The sequence below is a fragment of the Molossus molossus genome, unplaced genomic scaffold (genome assembly GCF_014108415.1).
Source record: "Molossus molossus isolate mMolMol1 unplaced genomic scaffold, mMolMol1.p scaffold_m16_p_3, whole genome shotgun sequence".
NCBI classification, from domain to species: Eukaryota; Metazoa; Chordata; class Mammalia; order Chiroptera; family Molossidae; genus Molossus; species Molossus molossus.
In genome coordinates, this window is record NW_023425366.1 from 1,585,789 (window position 1) to 1,600,813 (window position 15,025).

A 15,025-nucleotide genomic window follows, 5' to 3' on the forward strand; every position below is an offset into this window, starting at 1 on the left:
TGGCTCCCGGGGCCTCGCTGTGGGAAAGGCCATCGAGCTACTTGAAGCTCAGAGGGAAACAGTGGCATGGTCGCTAGCCACGCCACGTTGGGGACAGGCAGGGGCACGGGCCGTCTCGCCCTAGGTCTCCCTGTCGCCCCAAACTGAGGCGGCGTAGACTGCGTTAGAGTAGCCACGGGCAGACTGGACGGAGGTGCACTGGCGATGAATTCTGACGCTGGCAGCGTGCCCGCATGGCGCCCGCTGTTGGTAGCTGCACAGCACAGAGGGGACCCACTCGCCACGCGGGCGGTTTAAACTCGAACGAAAATGGAATGAAGTCTAAATGACAGTTTCTCACATTTCGGGTGCCCAGTAGCCCAGGCGTGCTGAGCACGGACCTGGGACCTTCTCACCACGCAGGGGTCCCCTTGGACGGAGCGCGCTCCAGGCGCACTAGGCAGTTGTGCTGACGCTTCAGGCACGGGGACTTCTGTGCCCGGGTTTCACACCACGACGTGCCGCTCAGCGCGCGCTCCAGCCCTGGGGACGACGGCCCTCTGCGCAGGCCGGGTGCTGGTGAGAGCCGCTCCGTGGTTGACCGTGTCTGGTCTCACTTCCTGGGGGACAGAGATGAGAGGCGAAAAGCGAGAGAGGCAAGCGCTTATCTCCTTGCGAGTGATAAGAAGTGGTTCCTTCCGTTAGGGTGTTGGGGGCTGAGGAAGTGTCTGAGGTTTGAGGGCTCGTCCTAGGCACGGCCACGGGGCCAACCTGACCTAAACAATTAAAGACACCCCTTGAAATAAATCACCCGAAACGTGTCCCAGTCAGATAATCTCGCGGTAGAGGGGTTTCCCTAGAGACTGAGCAGCCCGGTGCCCTCCAAGTGCGTAACTGGAACCATTAACCACGCTTTCTCCCTATAATATGTACATAAACGAATGAGGCCATTAAACAAACAGTAGTTTGCTCCAGTGCCTTGCTATATGAAAACACTAAAGATTTTTAAAACCGTAGCTGCATGTCTCACATGACTAGACCTTCAGGTTGTCCATGGCTCCCCAGAGGACGCGGTCCTACGTGGTTGTCGCGGTGACTGCGGAGAGGGGACCTGCAGCCCCCCCTCCTCCACGTGGTCACTCCCACAGGCGGACAGGCCCGGGGTGCAGGCTGCGTCCCGAAAGCTCAGGGTGGAGCCGTGTCTCCGGTGCCTCTGCCACGGTCGAGGCGCCAGGGGTCGGGGTGAACACGGCCGAAGCTCCTGCTGTCGCAGGTCACACCCCAGGTGGCAAGCACGTGAGTGAACAAAAAGCAGGGCATCACCCGGCCGGTGTGGCTCAGTGGCTGAGCGTCAACCAGGCACCCAGAGGTCGCCGGTTCGATTCCCGGTCAGGGCACATGCCCAGGTGGTGGGCCGGATCCCCAGTGGGGGGCGTGCAGGAGGCGGCCAGTCGATGTTCTCTCTCATTGATGTTTCTGTCTCTCTCTCCCTTCCTCTCTCTCTAAAATCAATAAAGACAGTAATGTTCAAACGACAGGGCATTGCAGGCTGCGGCCCGTGCCGTGAGGCCCACACAGGCGCTGAGCGCCGGAGGGGAGCTGAGCACGGAGGACGTGGGCCGGAAGCGGAGGCTGAGGTGCGCCCGCGGCTGGAAAGAGTCCCAGGCAGGTGCCGAGCTCAGAGCCCCCCAGGAGAACGGCCCCCGAGGCGTCCCAGGGGCAGAGGGTGCTGTGGGGGAGCCAGAGAACAGGGAGAGGGAGCCGGTCCAGGATGCTACTGGGACCAGGAAGGGGCCAGTCTCGCAGGGCAACACGAACGAACACAACCACAGAAACAGCAGACATGCAACGCTTTAAAAATAAAATTGCAGTAAAAGAAGGAATCCTTCAGGTGCGCCAACCAGAATTAGCTTGGAGCTTTGAGCTGAATCTAAGTGAGATTTTTCCAGCCCTGGCCAGTTTGGCTCAGCGGTGACAGCATCAGCTCCTGGACTAAAGGGTTTGATTCCTGGTCAAGGGCACGTACCTGGGCTGTAGGTTCGATCCCCAGCCCCGGTCAGGGTTGTGCAGGAGGCAACCAATCGATGCGTCTCTCTCACATCAATGGTTCTCTCTCCCTGTCCCTCCCTCTCTTCCACTCTATCTAAAAACCAATGGAAAAATATCCTCGGGTGAGAATTAAAAAGAAAGATTTTTCCCGTGTGGGAACCTGACAACATGATGTTAAAATGAAGTGAAAAAAACAAAGCATTCAAGGATTTCTAAGACATTTTTGAAAGAGGGAAGTATCAGGTATTGAATCATCCTCAAGCTGGAACAGTGAAAATGCTGCTGTATTCTGCAAAATGGAGTCTTTTAGTGACTCTCAAAGGAGACCTCAGAACATGTAAGTACTCCATTTATAAATGACGAAGTCTGTATCGCAAACTCGGGTGGGAGGGGAGCTGGATTATTAAGTTAAAAGCAATTTAAAAAGCTGTCAAAGAAAAACATCACATTTGACCACATCAAAATGTCAGCATTTATATAACAGAACAAAAAACAAAAACAAAAAAGTCATAAACCAAGATTAAACACAAATTACAAACCGTGAAAAATATTTGCAGTAAAGGTGCTAGGCACAAGGTTCATACCCTTAGTATATAAAGCTCTCCATCAAATCCACACCGCGGAACACCAGTCAACGCCACGGACAGGCAATTTACAAACACTCGCAAAGTGGCCCATAGCGTAAAGAGTGTGTATCGTTCTCAAGAGAGAATGTGATCAAATGCAACAATGAGAGTGTTTCACGTCAAGTTGGAAAACCATTGTACTAATGATAATAGGTCGGAACTGACTGAGTTCTCGTATGTGCTGGGCAGTCCTCCGAGTATTTACTTGTAACACGTCGTTTAAACTGCACAATGGCTCTGACGTGGGCAGCGCTGCGTCCACTGACGGGAGAAGCCACGGCTCTGCGCAGCCGAGCAGCTGGCCCGCCCACCCGGCGAGGAAGCGGTGGGACCGGGATTCCATCACAGTCCCGGTTCCCGACAATGAGGCCGTGGGCGGGTGTAGGGAAGCGGACACGCCTGGCCGGGGCTGGTGCAATAAGTGGACAATTCTTCTTTGAAAAGCCACTTGACTCTAAGCATCAGGAACCTTAAAAGGTGTAGTCCCTGATCCAGTAACTCCGCTCCCAAGACTCAGTCCTAAGGCCCTTGAAGATAGGACTAGATAACCCTGTTAAGAATACTTATGGGATTGTTTATAAAACTGAAAAATAAGATGTAAGCAAGTGTTCAACAAAAAGAACGGCATTTAAGTAAGTGGTAGTGCACCCACAAAAAATAAATATACACATTTTAAAAAATATTTAAAGGCATGGAAAAATGCAATAATATACAGTACTACATAAATATATATATATATATATATATATATATGTATATATAAAACACTGCGCATGTGGTCTGGCGCTCGGCTCAGACAGGCTGGAGGAAGCCCCGATGTCCCTACCGATGTTCTTGGGGAGGTGGTCAGGCGTGTTTCACTTCTACTTCCTACTTCTCTGTAACTTCTAAATTGTTCAAAAAGAAATCAATAAGATCTCTTTTCACAATCAGGAAAAAGTCAACAAACATCCAACTATGCTTTAACAGAATCATTTGGAACATTGTTTTGAGTGATTTTACTCCTTCCAGGAGATGAACCAGACATGGTGACAGTGACCCCCACCCCCGGTCTTAATCAACCCCGAGAGAGGGGCGGTGGCCCCTGACCGTCCGTCAGGCACAGCTGTGAAGGGAAGGGGGCCCCCTGGACAGCCCAGGCTCTGCACCAAGGATGCCCACAAACGGTGGCCCTGCTGGGAGAAAACAGACGCCTCCACTCCCCCGTTCAGGTAACTTCGTCTGGCGGGCGGCCAAGGTCCGGACAGGGCTGGTGCTCTGGCCGAGCCATTTCCACAGAGTCCGCAGAGGACCTGAGCCGAGGGCTGAGCCAGCTCTTGATTTATGGCCCAATCCTTGAACTAATCTGTCTGAATCTCAAGTGTCCCCTTCCAGGCAGAGGCCGCAAGTGCACGCCGTCGGCTCCATGTGCTAGGGTCACTGGAAAATGGAAACACCCCGTCAGTGCAGAGCGTTACTACCCTTAGAGTGGTCTCCTTGCCTGCAAGGGCTGTCACTTTCTGAAGCCCTGATGGCCTCCTCCCAACGCCCTGGGCCCTCAGGGATGTGAGCCCTCACTGAGCTGGATGACCCTCGGGGTGATTTCCAGCGAAACCAGCTGTGACCATAACTGCTCAGGTCCTTCATTCTTGGCCTGAAGTCCCGCGTGGAGTCTCTGCCTAGACCAAGTACACACGGAATTCAGTCTCTCCACTTCTCCCTGAGCCTTTGGGTGCAGCGGTCTCTGCCCTGAGGCCCACCCGTCAGAGGGACTCTTAAACCCAGGTCAGGGAGTGCAGGGTGGAGGGGTGTGCCCACCAGGAGCCCAACCCCTGCTCCCCGTATTAACCACCTGGGGCTTAAATGGCAGAAATGTATTTTCTCGTGATTCCTGAGGCCAGAAGTCTGAGATCCGGCGCCAGTACGGATGGCTTCTGGAGGAATCTTTCTCTGCCTAGCAGATGGCGCCTTCCGTCTGTCTTCATGTGCACGGCCTTTCCTTGGTGCACGCACACACACACACATACATGCACACACATGCACAGGCGCACGCACACATGCACACACGCATGCATGCATGCGCACACAGAAAGAGAGAGCACACTCTGGTGTCCCTTCTCCTGAGGACATGGGATCAGGACCCCACCCTTAGGACCTCATTTAACCTTCGTATTTCCTTAGAGGCTCTGTCGCCGTCCTGGGATTAGGACTTCAGTATGTGGATCTGTGGGGGGCACAGACATTCAGTGTGTGCCTCCAGAATAAATTCCTGGTACCCAAGACTCTGGAATTTTCTGTCCCGAGAGCCCAGGCCAACACACAAAACCTCTACCCGGGGCTTCCCTGGGGGTCGCCAGGTGTACATCGCCACACCAGGATGCCCATGGGCGGGGCGGGGCACACCTTGGACACTGACGTTGGGTACAGGAGAATACTGGGCCAAGGAAGAGGCTGGAGGCCAGGGCTGGACATTTGCTGCCTGTACCTCTGACCTCTGGATGTCTGAGAATTCTGCCTCCTCACCTGGACACTTGGTTGTTGTGAAGGTAGATTTGCCAGGACAGGAGGAGAGAGATTGATTCAGCGGGTTTTCAGGGTGCTCTGTAACTTCTAGGTCTGTAGTCTGTGGTAGGTGGGCCTCATGTCTGCTCTCCGCTGGTCCCCCACCACGGCGAGGAGCCAAACCGCAGCGCGTGGTCCAGCTCCCTCTGGACCCCTCTGCACCCCACCTCCCAAGGGTCGACTGTGCCGATCAGGCAGTGGCATTAGAGGCCACAGTGGTCTGACCGCCCGAGGTCAGGTGACCCCCCTGCTGTATCCTGACAGGTGTTCTAGGTCACGGGTCCCGCCTCATCGCACCAGCTGGTGTTCAGTCCAGGCTTGCTAGGTGCCCAGCACTATCCTAGCACCTGACAGGTATTAGCGCATGTGATCCTTCCCAAAGCACAGGGAACAACCTCATCACTATCCTCACTTCACAGTCGAGGAAACAGCAACACTGAGAGGTAGGAAACCTCTCCAAGGCCACCCAGCTAGCAAGTGGCAGACTCGGATTTGAACCAGCCAGTTTGGCCTCCGGATCCTGCTCTGACCATTGTAAGGTGACCCGTCCAGTAAGAGCAGCTCTCCCTGTGCACTGTGGGTGCACAGGATCCCGGGCTCCCGCATGCTCGGTGGCCAGCGCCGGTACTTCCCCCTTTACGGGTCGGAGACGACTTTGGCTTCTCAGAACCTCTGCTTCACTGGACCCGTGCCGCTGCCCGCCGACCCGGCCCTGGAGCGCAGCCCCGATGGCCAGGACACGTGGCGGAGAGGGACTGTGACGGCCACCACAGAGGAACCTCATCCGTGCCCGGTGAAGAAACAGGCTGCTCTGCGAAACTCAACAATTTGAGGAAGTTGAACGGATTCGGAGTATAGGTCATGCTTCGCAGCGGGACACTCGCTGCACTCTGAGTGCCTGCGGCTGGTGTGAAATCTCGGGCTGAATCACTGCCGCTCAGTCTGACTCGGGCGTGTCCCGCGCACGCCCAGCGCCCCTCGGGAATGCGGAGCGCAGACAGGTGAGCCTGAGGCAGCCCGACCTGGGGCTGTCCCTGTCCAATCCACGTGGCCGGAGGTGTCTGATGGGGGTCGATTCCTCCAGGAGAGAGAAGCCTGGCACCGCATGAGTCTTCTCCGGGACACCACTCGCACCCCGACCACGCGACTGAAACTATAAACAGGACCACGGGAGGGGGCTCAGGGAGCACCGCACCTCCAAAGACGCCGTCCGAAGGCCCTCTCGGACCAGAGGGGTCGCCGAGGGACGAAATGGATCGGAAAATGTCCTTCTCCCGCCCCGACTCCGGTGACCACAGCAGTTTGGCCTGACCTCGATTTTCAGAGCGTCCGGCCGGGCTGGCCACCAGTGTTTTTCATTCCCTTTGTCTAGTGCAGGCCGCTGTTTGCTGATCTTCACCGGTTGTGAAAGTCCTGTTTGGACAGGGGGAGAGCTGCCCAGAGCAGGTTAAAATGTAAACTCTCCGTCACCGCAACAGCTTCAGCTCAAGGAGAGAGCGGCTGATCCATGTGGTTTCCGGGGAAGGAGCTTGTATCTGGAGCCTTTTCCTGGCCCCCAGGTCCTCCAGTCACCCTGGGACAGCTGCCCTGGCCCCCCAGGTCCTCCCAGTCACCCTGGGACAGCTGCCCCGGCCCCCAGGTCCTCCAGTCACCCTGGGACAGCTGCCCGGCCCCCCAGGTCCTCCCAGTCACCCTGGGACAGCTGCCCTGGCCCCCCAGGTCCTCCCAGTCACCCTGGGACAGCTGCCCCGGCCCCCAGGTCCTCCAGTCACCCTGGGACAGCTGCCCCGGCTCCCAGGTCCTCCAGTCACCCTGGGACAGCTGCCCCGGCCCCCAGGTCCTCCAGTCACCCTGGGACAGCTGCCCCGGCCCCCCAGGTCCTCCAGTCACCCTGGGACAGCTGCCCCGGCCCCCAGGTCCTCCAGTCACCCTGGGACAGCTGCCCCGGCCCCCAGGTCCTCCAGTCACCCTGGGACAGCTGCCCCGGCTCCCAGGTCCTCCAGTCACCCTGGGACAGCTGCCCCGGCCCCCAGGTCCTCCAGTCACCCTGGGACAGCTGCCCCGGCCCCCAGGTCCTCCAGTCACCCTGGGACAGCTGCCCCGGCCCCCAGGTCCTCCAGTCACCCTGGGACAGCTGCCCCGGCCCCCAGGTCCTCCAGTCACCCTGGGACAGCTGCCCTGGCCCCCCAGGTCCTCCAGTCACCCTGGGACAGCTGCCCCGGCCCCCAGGTCCTCCAGTCACCCTGGGACAGCTGCCCCGGCCCCCAGGTCCTCCAGTCACCCTGGGACAGCTGCCCTGGCCCCCCAGGTCCTCCAGTCACCCTGGGACAGCTGCCCTGGCCCCCCAGGTCCTCCAGTCACCCTGGGACAGCTGCCCCGGCCCCCAGGTCCTCCCAGTCACCCTGGGACAGCTGCCCCGGCCCCCCAGGTCCTCTCAGTAACGTGGGACAGCTGTCCCGGCCCCCAGGTCCTCCAGTCACCCTGGGACAGCTGCCCCGGCCCCCAGGTCCTCCCAGTAACCTGGTCAGTTCCACATCCCTCTTCACTGTCTCGTCTCATCAAAGCCCTATCTGTGCTCTTCTGTGTAACTAGAATATTGCCTTTATCAAAAAGGACAAGTATCTAACTCAATTGTATTCAAATTACAAGTTCAGAATACTATCGGTTAGGTTGGGACAGTGGGTCTCAAATTTTATTAAGCGTCAAAACCCGCCAAAAGGCCGTTTAAAACACTAGCTCCTGGCCCACACTCAGACTGTCTCATTTAGCAGCTCTCATGGGAGGCCTGAGAATCTGCATTTCCAGGACATTTTTCAGGTGATACTGAAGCTGCTGGCGTGTGAGGCAGACTTTGAGAATCACTGAATGGATGGTTCTCGAGCTTACCCACGTACCTGGGGGAGGGGTACTGGGGGCAGGACACTTTCCTGCCAGTCCGGGGTCCCCGGGACAGCGACCCCGCAAGTCGTCTAAAACACCTGGACTTTAAACATATCAGTCAGAATTGTGCCTCAGACCAAAGAGCTCACAACACCCGGAGGTGGGCCCCAGGCCTCGGTGTGTTTTTGAGTTTCCCAGTGAGGTGTGTGCAGCCAGTGCGGGGTTCCGCCTTCCCCAGCATGGGGTCCTCTTGAGGACGGGGTGGGGACGGGCCAAGAGGCAGAGGTCTGCATCTTAACACCCTTCCCCCAGGAACTTGAATACATCTCCTTGGGGTGAGACTCCCTGACCGTTGCGTAACCAGGTTGAAAGTCGCCAGACAATGTCCAAAGTAAGGACTCACATGACGTCCCCAAAGCTGAAGGGTCAGGGTCACATACCTAGAATTCTTCCATGGTGACCACTACCCTGCTCCTGTGAGTGGGCAGGAGAAGGAGCAAGCTGGGCAGGCTCGGCTGGTGCCTTCCTCATGGCCTCTCTCCCGCCGCCCCCATGCCCACGCCCTCCTGCGTATGGCTGGTTCCTGGGCCAGAGAAACGTTCCTACCTGCACCCTTTTGACACCAATGATCTGAACCCCAGAAATAGGAGAGGTCTGGGGGCGCAGAACAGTGACTGTCCCCTGGCTCCCAGAGAGACCTGCCGCTGAAACTGGGTGACCTCATATACTCGGGAACCTAAGTGTCAGGATGGGTATGACGGCTGACAGCTCTGGTATGGAGAAGGTAGTACACATAGTTTGTCTTAGTCAGCTCCTGCTGCTATAACAAAACATCGCAGCCGGCTGGTGTGGCTCAGCGGCTGAACCGTCGTCCCCTGCACCAAGAAGTCACCAGTTTGATTCCCGATCAGGCACATGCCCGGGGTTGCAGACTCGATTCCCAATAGGGGGCGTGCAGGAGGCAGCTGATGGGTGTTTCTCTCTTATCCATGTTTCTGTGTCTCTCTCTCTCTCCCTTCCTTTCTCTTTAAAATCAATAAAAAACATTTAAAACAACAACCGCAACATTGTAGACTGGGTAGCTTAAGTAACAGGAATGGACTTCTGCCAGTTCTGGAGGCTGGAAGTCCCAGATCAAGGGGCAGCCTCCCCAGCCCCTGGTGAGAGCCCTGTCCCGGCTTGCGGGCGACCACACTGCCATGTGTCCTCACCTGGGATTTAGAAAGGAAGACTTCTTTACTCTTCTCCTAAGGCCACCAGTTTACCAGATTAGAACGCCACCCTTGTAACCCCATTCCATCTGGATGGCCCCCTACAGCCCTGTCCGAACAGGGGCACAGGCGGTCCAGCTCGAACGCGGGAGTCTGGGTGGAAGACCCACCATCGGTCCGCAGCACAGCGTCCGTCCTCGGGTCCACGCGCTGGAAGACGTAACTCGGGGCGAGGAGACTCTCCGGCTGAAGCTGTTCGACAGAGAAACCACGGCCCCTCTCCCGGCTGTGGCCTCCTCCCCCTGGAGGCAGTGACTCAGTGTACCCCCTCTCTCTTGATCCCGGGGAGGAGACTCCTGCCGGGAATGGCGGTTCAGAGCAGAAGACTGCTAGCACCTCTTAATTCAAAGATTCTACCACATCGAAGCCGTTTTCTTCAACTTTACGGTTGAGAGTATTACAGATGGTCCCTCCCTCGGTTCCCTCGCACCCCAGGCCTGCACCACCCCATCGTCCGAGTCCGTGGGCTCCGACGCGCGTGGAGCTGTTTGGTTCATCTCTTCTCCCGCTGCCCCTCCGCCCGGAGATACGGAACAGGTGGACATAGTTCAGCTTTTGCAAGGTTGCTGTCCCACTAGATCCACCCCCAGCTTGTCCTCTGGAAGGACTGGAAGCATGTGTGGTTGTTTGGGCATAAGAAGAAAAGTCTAGTGAGCCGCTTACAACAACAGTCGAACGATGTTGGTTGAAGTGACATTTCACAACTCTTGGTTTCTCACAGCGCAGGAGGTGTCTGGGACGCTCCTTGGGACTCTGGGATCGGGGGGAAGTGACTTTAATTGAACTCGGAGGCTGCAGCCCGAGAGCCGCTTGTGATCCGTTTTCCAAGAAGCTGAAAGAGGTTAACGCTGATTCCGTGGGCAAGATTGAAGGTGTCCAGTGTGTAAGGCCGTTTCAAACCTAGGCTTTGTAACCTTTGGGTGAAAAGGCCAAGAAAAAGAAACTACGTTAGAGGGAAAAAACAGGACTATTCTTTCTTCCAGAAATTACACGGCCTCCTACCAGCTGTAATAAATTCCCATCAAATCTTCTGAGTGAGCCAGAAGTACTTGGCCCCCGGCACTGGTTATTAATGCTGAACTCTGCTTCATTGTCAAAGTTTCTGAAATGTGATACTTCAGCTTTTATACAAAATGTTTCGTACTTGTACAAACATTGCACGTCAATGAACGTAAGACATAAAATGAGTTAGCTGCGATTGATGCCTTAGTATTTAGTGAAATGAATTATTCTGTTAAGTGAGAAAGTTAAATGAAAAAGATATCAAAACTCTGTTTATGGCCCTGGCCGGTTTGGCTCAGCAGTTAGAACGTCAGTCCATGGACCAAAGAGTCACAGGTTCAACTCCCGCGTACCTCTGTCCGTCATGGGCTGGATCCCTGGCCCCAGTCGGGGTCACGCAGAAGGTAGCCAATCGATGTTTCTCTTTCTCCCTCCCTCCATGCCTCCCTCCCCGTCTATCTTAAAAATAAGTAAATAAATAAATAAATAAGTAAGTCATGGGAAAGATATCCTTCGGTGAGGATTTTAAAAACAAACAAACAAAACTATATCTATGATGAGAAGAGTTTGCATATAAATTGAGAGCAATGCCCCTAACAACCCTCAGTCAGGACGCAGCAGTGTGAACTAGGGTTGATGCTGATGGCTTCTCTCTCTCTCTCGGGTCCTTGGACCCGGGGCTCAGATTAGGGAACCCCGGCACGAGCCTGCGCTCACGTGCAGAAAGGAGACCCGACTCACAGTGAGGTGATCGTGTCGTGTATGTGAAAATAACGGGGCGCCCTGGGGCGAAGGGGGCACAATTACCCTGGCTTACCAGGCACGCACCAGAGCTGTGGCGAGGCATCTGGAGGCCGTGTCCGTGGGGGACACGGAGGGTGATGCCCCATCCTCCGTCCCACTGCAAGCAATCATGCTAAGACACTGTCCTCAAAGTGGGGCTCCCCGCCAGAAGTACCAGCATCGTGAGGCCACCTGCTTGACCTCCGACCTCCTGAGTCAGGAGCTCAGAGACACGGCAGGACAGCCAAGTGTTCCCATGCCCCCAGGTCATGCCGATCAGGCTCCAGGCCGAGACCCACTGGTGCAAGCCGATCATCGCATCCCGTCGCCTCCGCCAGAGATGCCTTAGGAGCATGCAGGGTAATGCCAGTTTGAGCCGGAGAAATGCAAAGACAGGCTGTGTGGAATTCTGGAAGGGATCACTCAAGCTGCCTCTTGTGGGATGTGAACCCAGGGGCAGGGTGCCCGAGCACCGGGGATGACTTGGGGAACTGCAGAGCAGACCCGAATGCACCGGGTACAGGGCTGCTGGGCCCCACAGCCCGGCAGCCCGCACACCCTCTGGGCAGTGCCAGAGTCCGTGCGTGGAAGCCTCTTCTGCCTGCACCAGCTGGAGGCACCCACACACCCACCGCTCACTCCCACCTGCCTCGAGCTGTCCTTTGCACGACCCTGACCCCCAGTGCCATCCTCCTCACATCTCCCCTTCAGGCCCACAGCTCCACACACTCACAGCCCACCGGGGTCCCATCCCCTTTCCCTCAGGAAGCTCCCCCAACTGCTGCACCCCAGGTGGTCTCCTCCTCTTCACAAGTCAGTTTCCCTTCCTTTCTGAGCCGCTGGTCTGTCCTAATCACATACCACCCTCCATGGCTGTCTCCTGTCCCGGGGCCTCGTCATGTCCAAGTACTGGCACCTGGTACGCAGTGTGGCACCCCAGGGACACTCAGGAAATATTGCTGGAGGTGGTGATTCCACTGGTCTATGGAGATGAGGTATTGGGTGTGCTATGCCTGGAGCAAATGCCCCCTAAGCCCAGGTCACAGATGTCCCTTGGCTAGGACCACCACACCGAACCCCGACTCAATTACAGCTCTACCCCTACTGTGGCCTCAAACTAGACTTAGACAACTTTGTGACATCTATTAGTCAGAACCTCCAGGAGCAAAATGACACCGGTCACCAGGTAAATGCTTGGCCACCTGCACAGGACGGGGGGCCACTGCGCTGAGCCGTGCCACCCCGGGACAGGCGCTGCCAGACTGCCATCCGCACGAGCCCCTTCCCCCCATTTGCATCTTCAGAAACGGGCTGCCCAATGGGGTGTGTTTGGCGGCAGGAAGTGGAGCGTGTTCATGAGCCAGGGGTGACTCTGCCTTCTAAGAAGACAGGATGGCTTGGTGTCTGAGGATGTGGCTTTCAAAATCGGACCACCGAGACTGGGTTCTTGGTGCTGTCTACTTCTAATCGTGGGCGTTCTTTGACTTCTCTGACTCTGTTTCCTCACCTGTAAAATGGGGGGAAACAGCATACCTACGTCCTTTTCTTACGTGAGAAATACCAAGGTCTTGTACGGAAACACCTAGCATCGTGCTTGCCCATGAGAAGCGCTCGATACATAGTAGCTATTGGGACCGGTCTCTCTGGGCCTCAGCGCGGGCTTCCCTCCTGCCGCGGCCGTGGGAGGTGGGCCTTGGGCCGCCCTGTGGACAGGCAGGGCAGGGAGGGACCAGTGGACAGTAAGCTGGGTCTCAAGCGCATTATCAAGAGCAGGCTTCCCCCGGCTTCCTGCCTGCCTGGCGGCTGTGGTTCAGCCTCTGAATGTAAACGATGTCCGAACCCACCCACCAGCCTATCACAGACGGTCACACACTCGGCTGGATAGCCCTGTGGTTGACACTGACGGACTGCACAGCACGTGCTTGACAGCGTAGAGGCCCTTTCACTCTGTCTCGCGTGTGGCCCTCGGACCATCCTTGTGCGGCGGCCAGGGGCGCCTGGCTCACCCCGCCGAAGCCGTTAGGAGAGTGAGGGTCAGAGTATGCGACCTGCTGAAGGCGGCAGGGCCAGGAAGTTACGGAGCCGGGACTCAGAGATGTTCTGACTCCCACTCGGCCATCCGAATGAGCACACAGAATGAGGATCGCCAGAGGAAAGTATAAAGTGTAGGTTGTGCGTGTAAGACCGTTTCAGCCAAATGTAAGATCATGAAAAACTCCTCACCTCCCTCTCGGGGATCCTTTGTTCCGCGTTCAAGTATGGACATGCTTCCCAAGAAAAAGAGGGACAGGTCCCTCTTTCAGCTCATTACCCAAAAAGTGTGTTGTCTGAGCCAAAAACAAGTCCTATTTAATGCTATTGTTTGCAGAAGTCTCTGCTTCTTGGGGGTGTTCAAACCAAAGGTCCCATATTTGACTTGTTGAACACATTCAAAAGGGGTGGAGGCTTCAGCTAGAAACAAATTCTCCAGGCAAGAACCTTGGAGTTCGCGGACTGAGAACACAGCTGGGCAAAACCCCGGAGGTGTTCCAGACAGAGCGGAGCTCACGGCTGTCCCAGTGGGTTGCCAGGCGGCCTTCTTAGCCCCGAGGCCGCCGCTGCCTCTGCCCTGGGCCCCGAGCAGACACAGGGGCCTAAGCCCTTCTTTAGCAGCATTGCTTGTTTATCAAGATCCCAGGCCAGGGGCCGGGCATTCCGGTGCTACAAGCCCACGATATTCGGGTGGGGACTGTCTCACCTATCTGCATAGAACTGTCAGACCTGGAGCCCAGGAACCTGCTCTGGAACGGAAGCATGTTCTTTCAGATGAGGGTCAGCCAAGGAAAGGCCCTGGCGGGGCCCTGGCTGTGCCCGGGGTCACAGAAGCCAGCGTGCCTGCTCCCGGAGAGGGTGTTAGGAGCCATCGGGCTTGCAAGGCTGCAGGCCCGGGCCGGAGTGTGCCTGGGCCCAGGGCGGGCACGTCTGCGCTGGCCTCTCTTCTCTGCAGACAAGCTCCCTGTGGAAGGGGGCACGGCAAGGTCACCTGGCCGGGCCCAGGGACAGGGCTCCCAGGGGTCGGAGCAACGAAGGCTGGACTCCCCTGCCTGTTTGCATCTGAGTTGGTGGTTCTCAACCTCCCTGATGCCGCGACCCTTTCCTACAGGTCCTCATGTCGTGGGGACCCCCAACCATAAAATTATTTTCGTTGCCACTTCATAACTGTAATTTTGCTACTGTTCTGTCTTAGGCAACTCCTGTGAAAGGGTCGTTCGACCCCCAAAGGGGTCACGACCCCCAGGTTGAGAACCACTGCCTTACCCAGAGCAGCGCAGCGCCCTGAGCTCTGGCTCTACTGGTCATTCAGTAACACGGAATGAAGTCAGCAAATCCTAACAACATGAAGAGGTGTCTGCTAAAGCCTCGACCTGAAAATGACAGCCGTAAAACTATGGTGGCAGCCGTCAGAAAGGTGGTCACAGTGGCCTTCCAGTAATGAGGGGCCTTCGGGGCTGGTCACTCACTGTCTCTCGGTCGGGGTGCAAGCTACATGGCTGGGTTCAGTTTGAGAACAATCTTCAAGTTGTGCTCTTACCAACTGCTCCTCTTTCGGAATGTGTATGATGCTTCAGTAACATGTTTGAAATGGAGCCATAAGGTGGCTTAGTTTCATTGCTACGAAGTGAACTTTTCCTGTTTTCCAGGTTGGAAATCCGGTTACAACTTGCCTTAAGTTTGTAGGTTGCCTCAAACTTATTCTACTAAGTGGATTACAATGTGGTTTAAACTGCTTTGTTTTGAGATGCATATTGAACTAATTACATACTTTTAATTCTGTTTGGTGAATTAGAGGCTATTAGCTCACAAAGGTTTTAACATATACAGAAAGGCTGTCTCCAACTCACCACTGAGTTAATA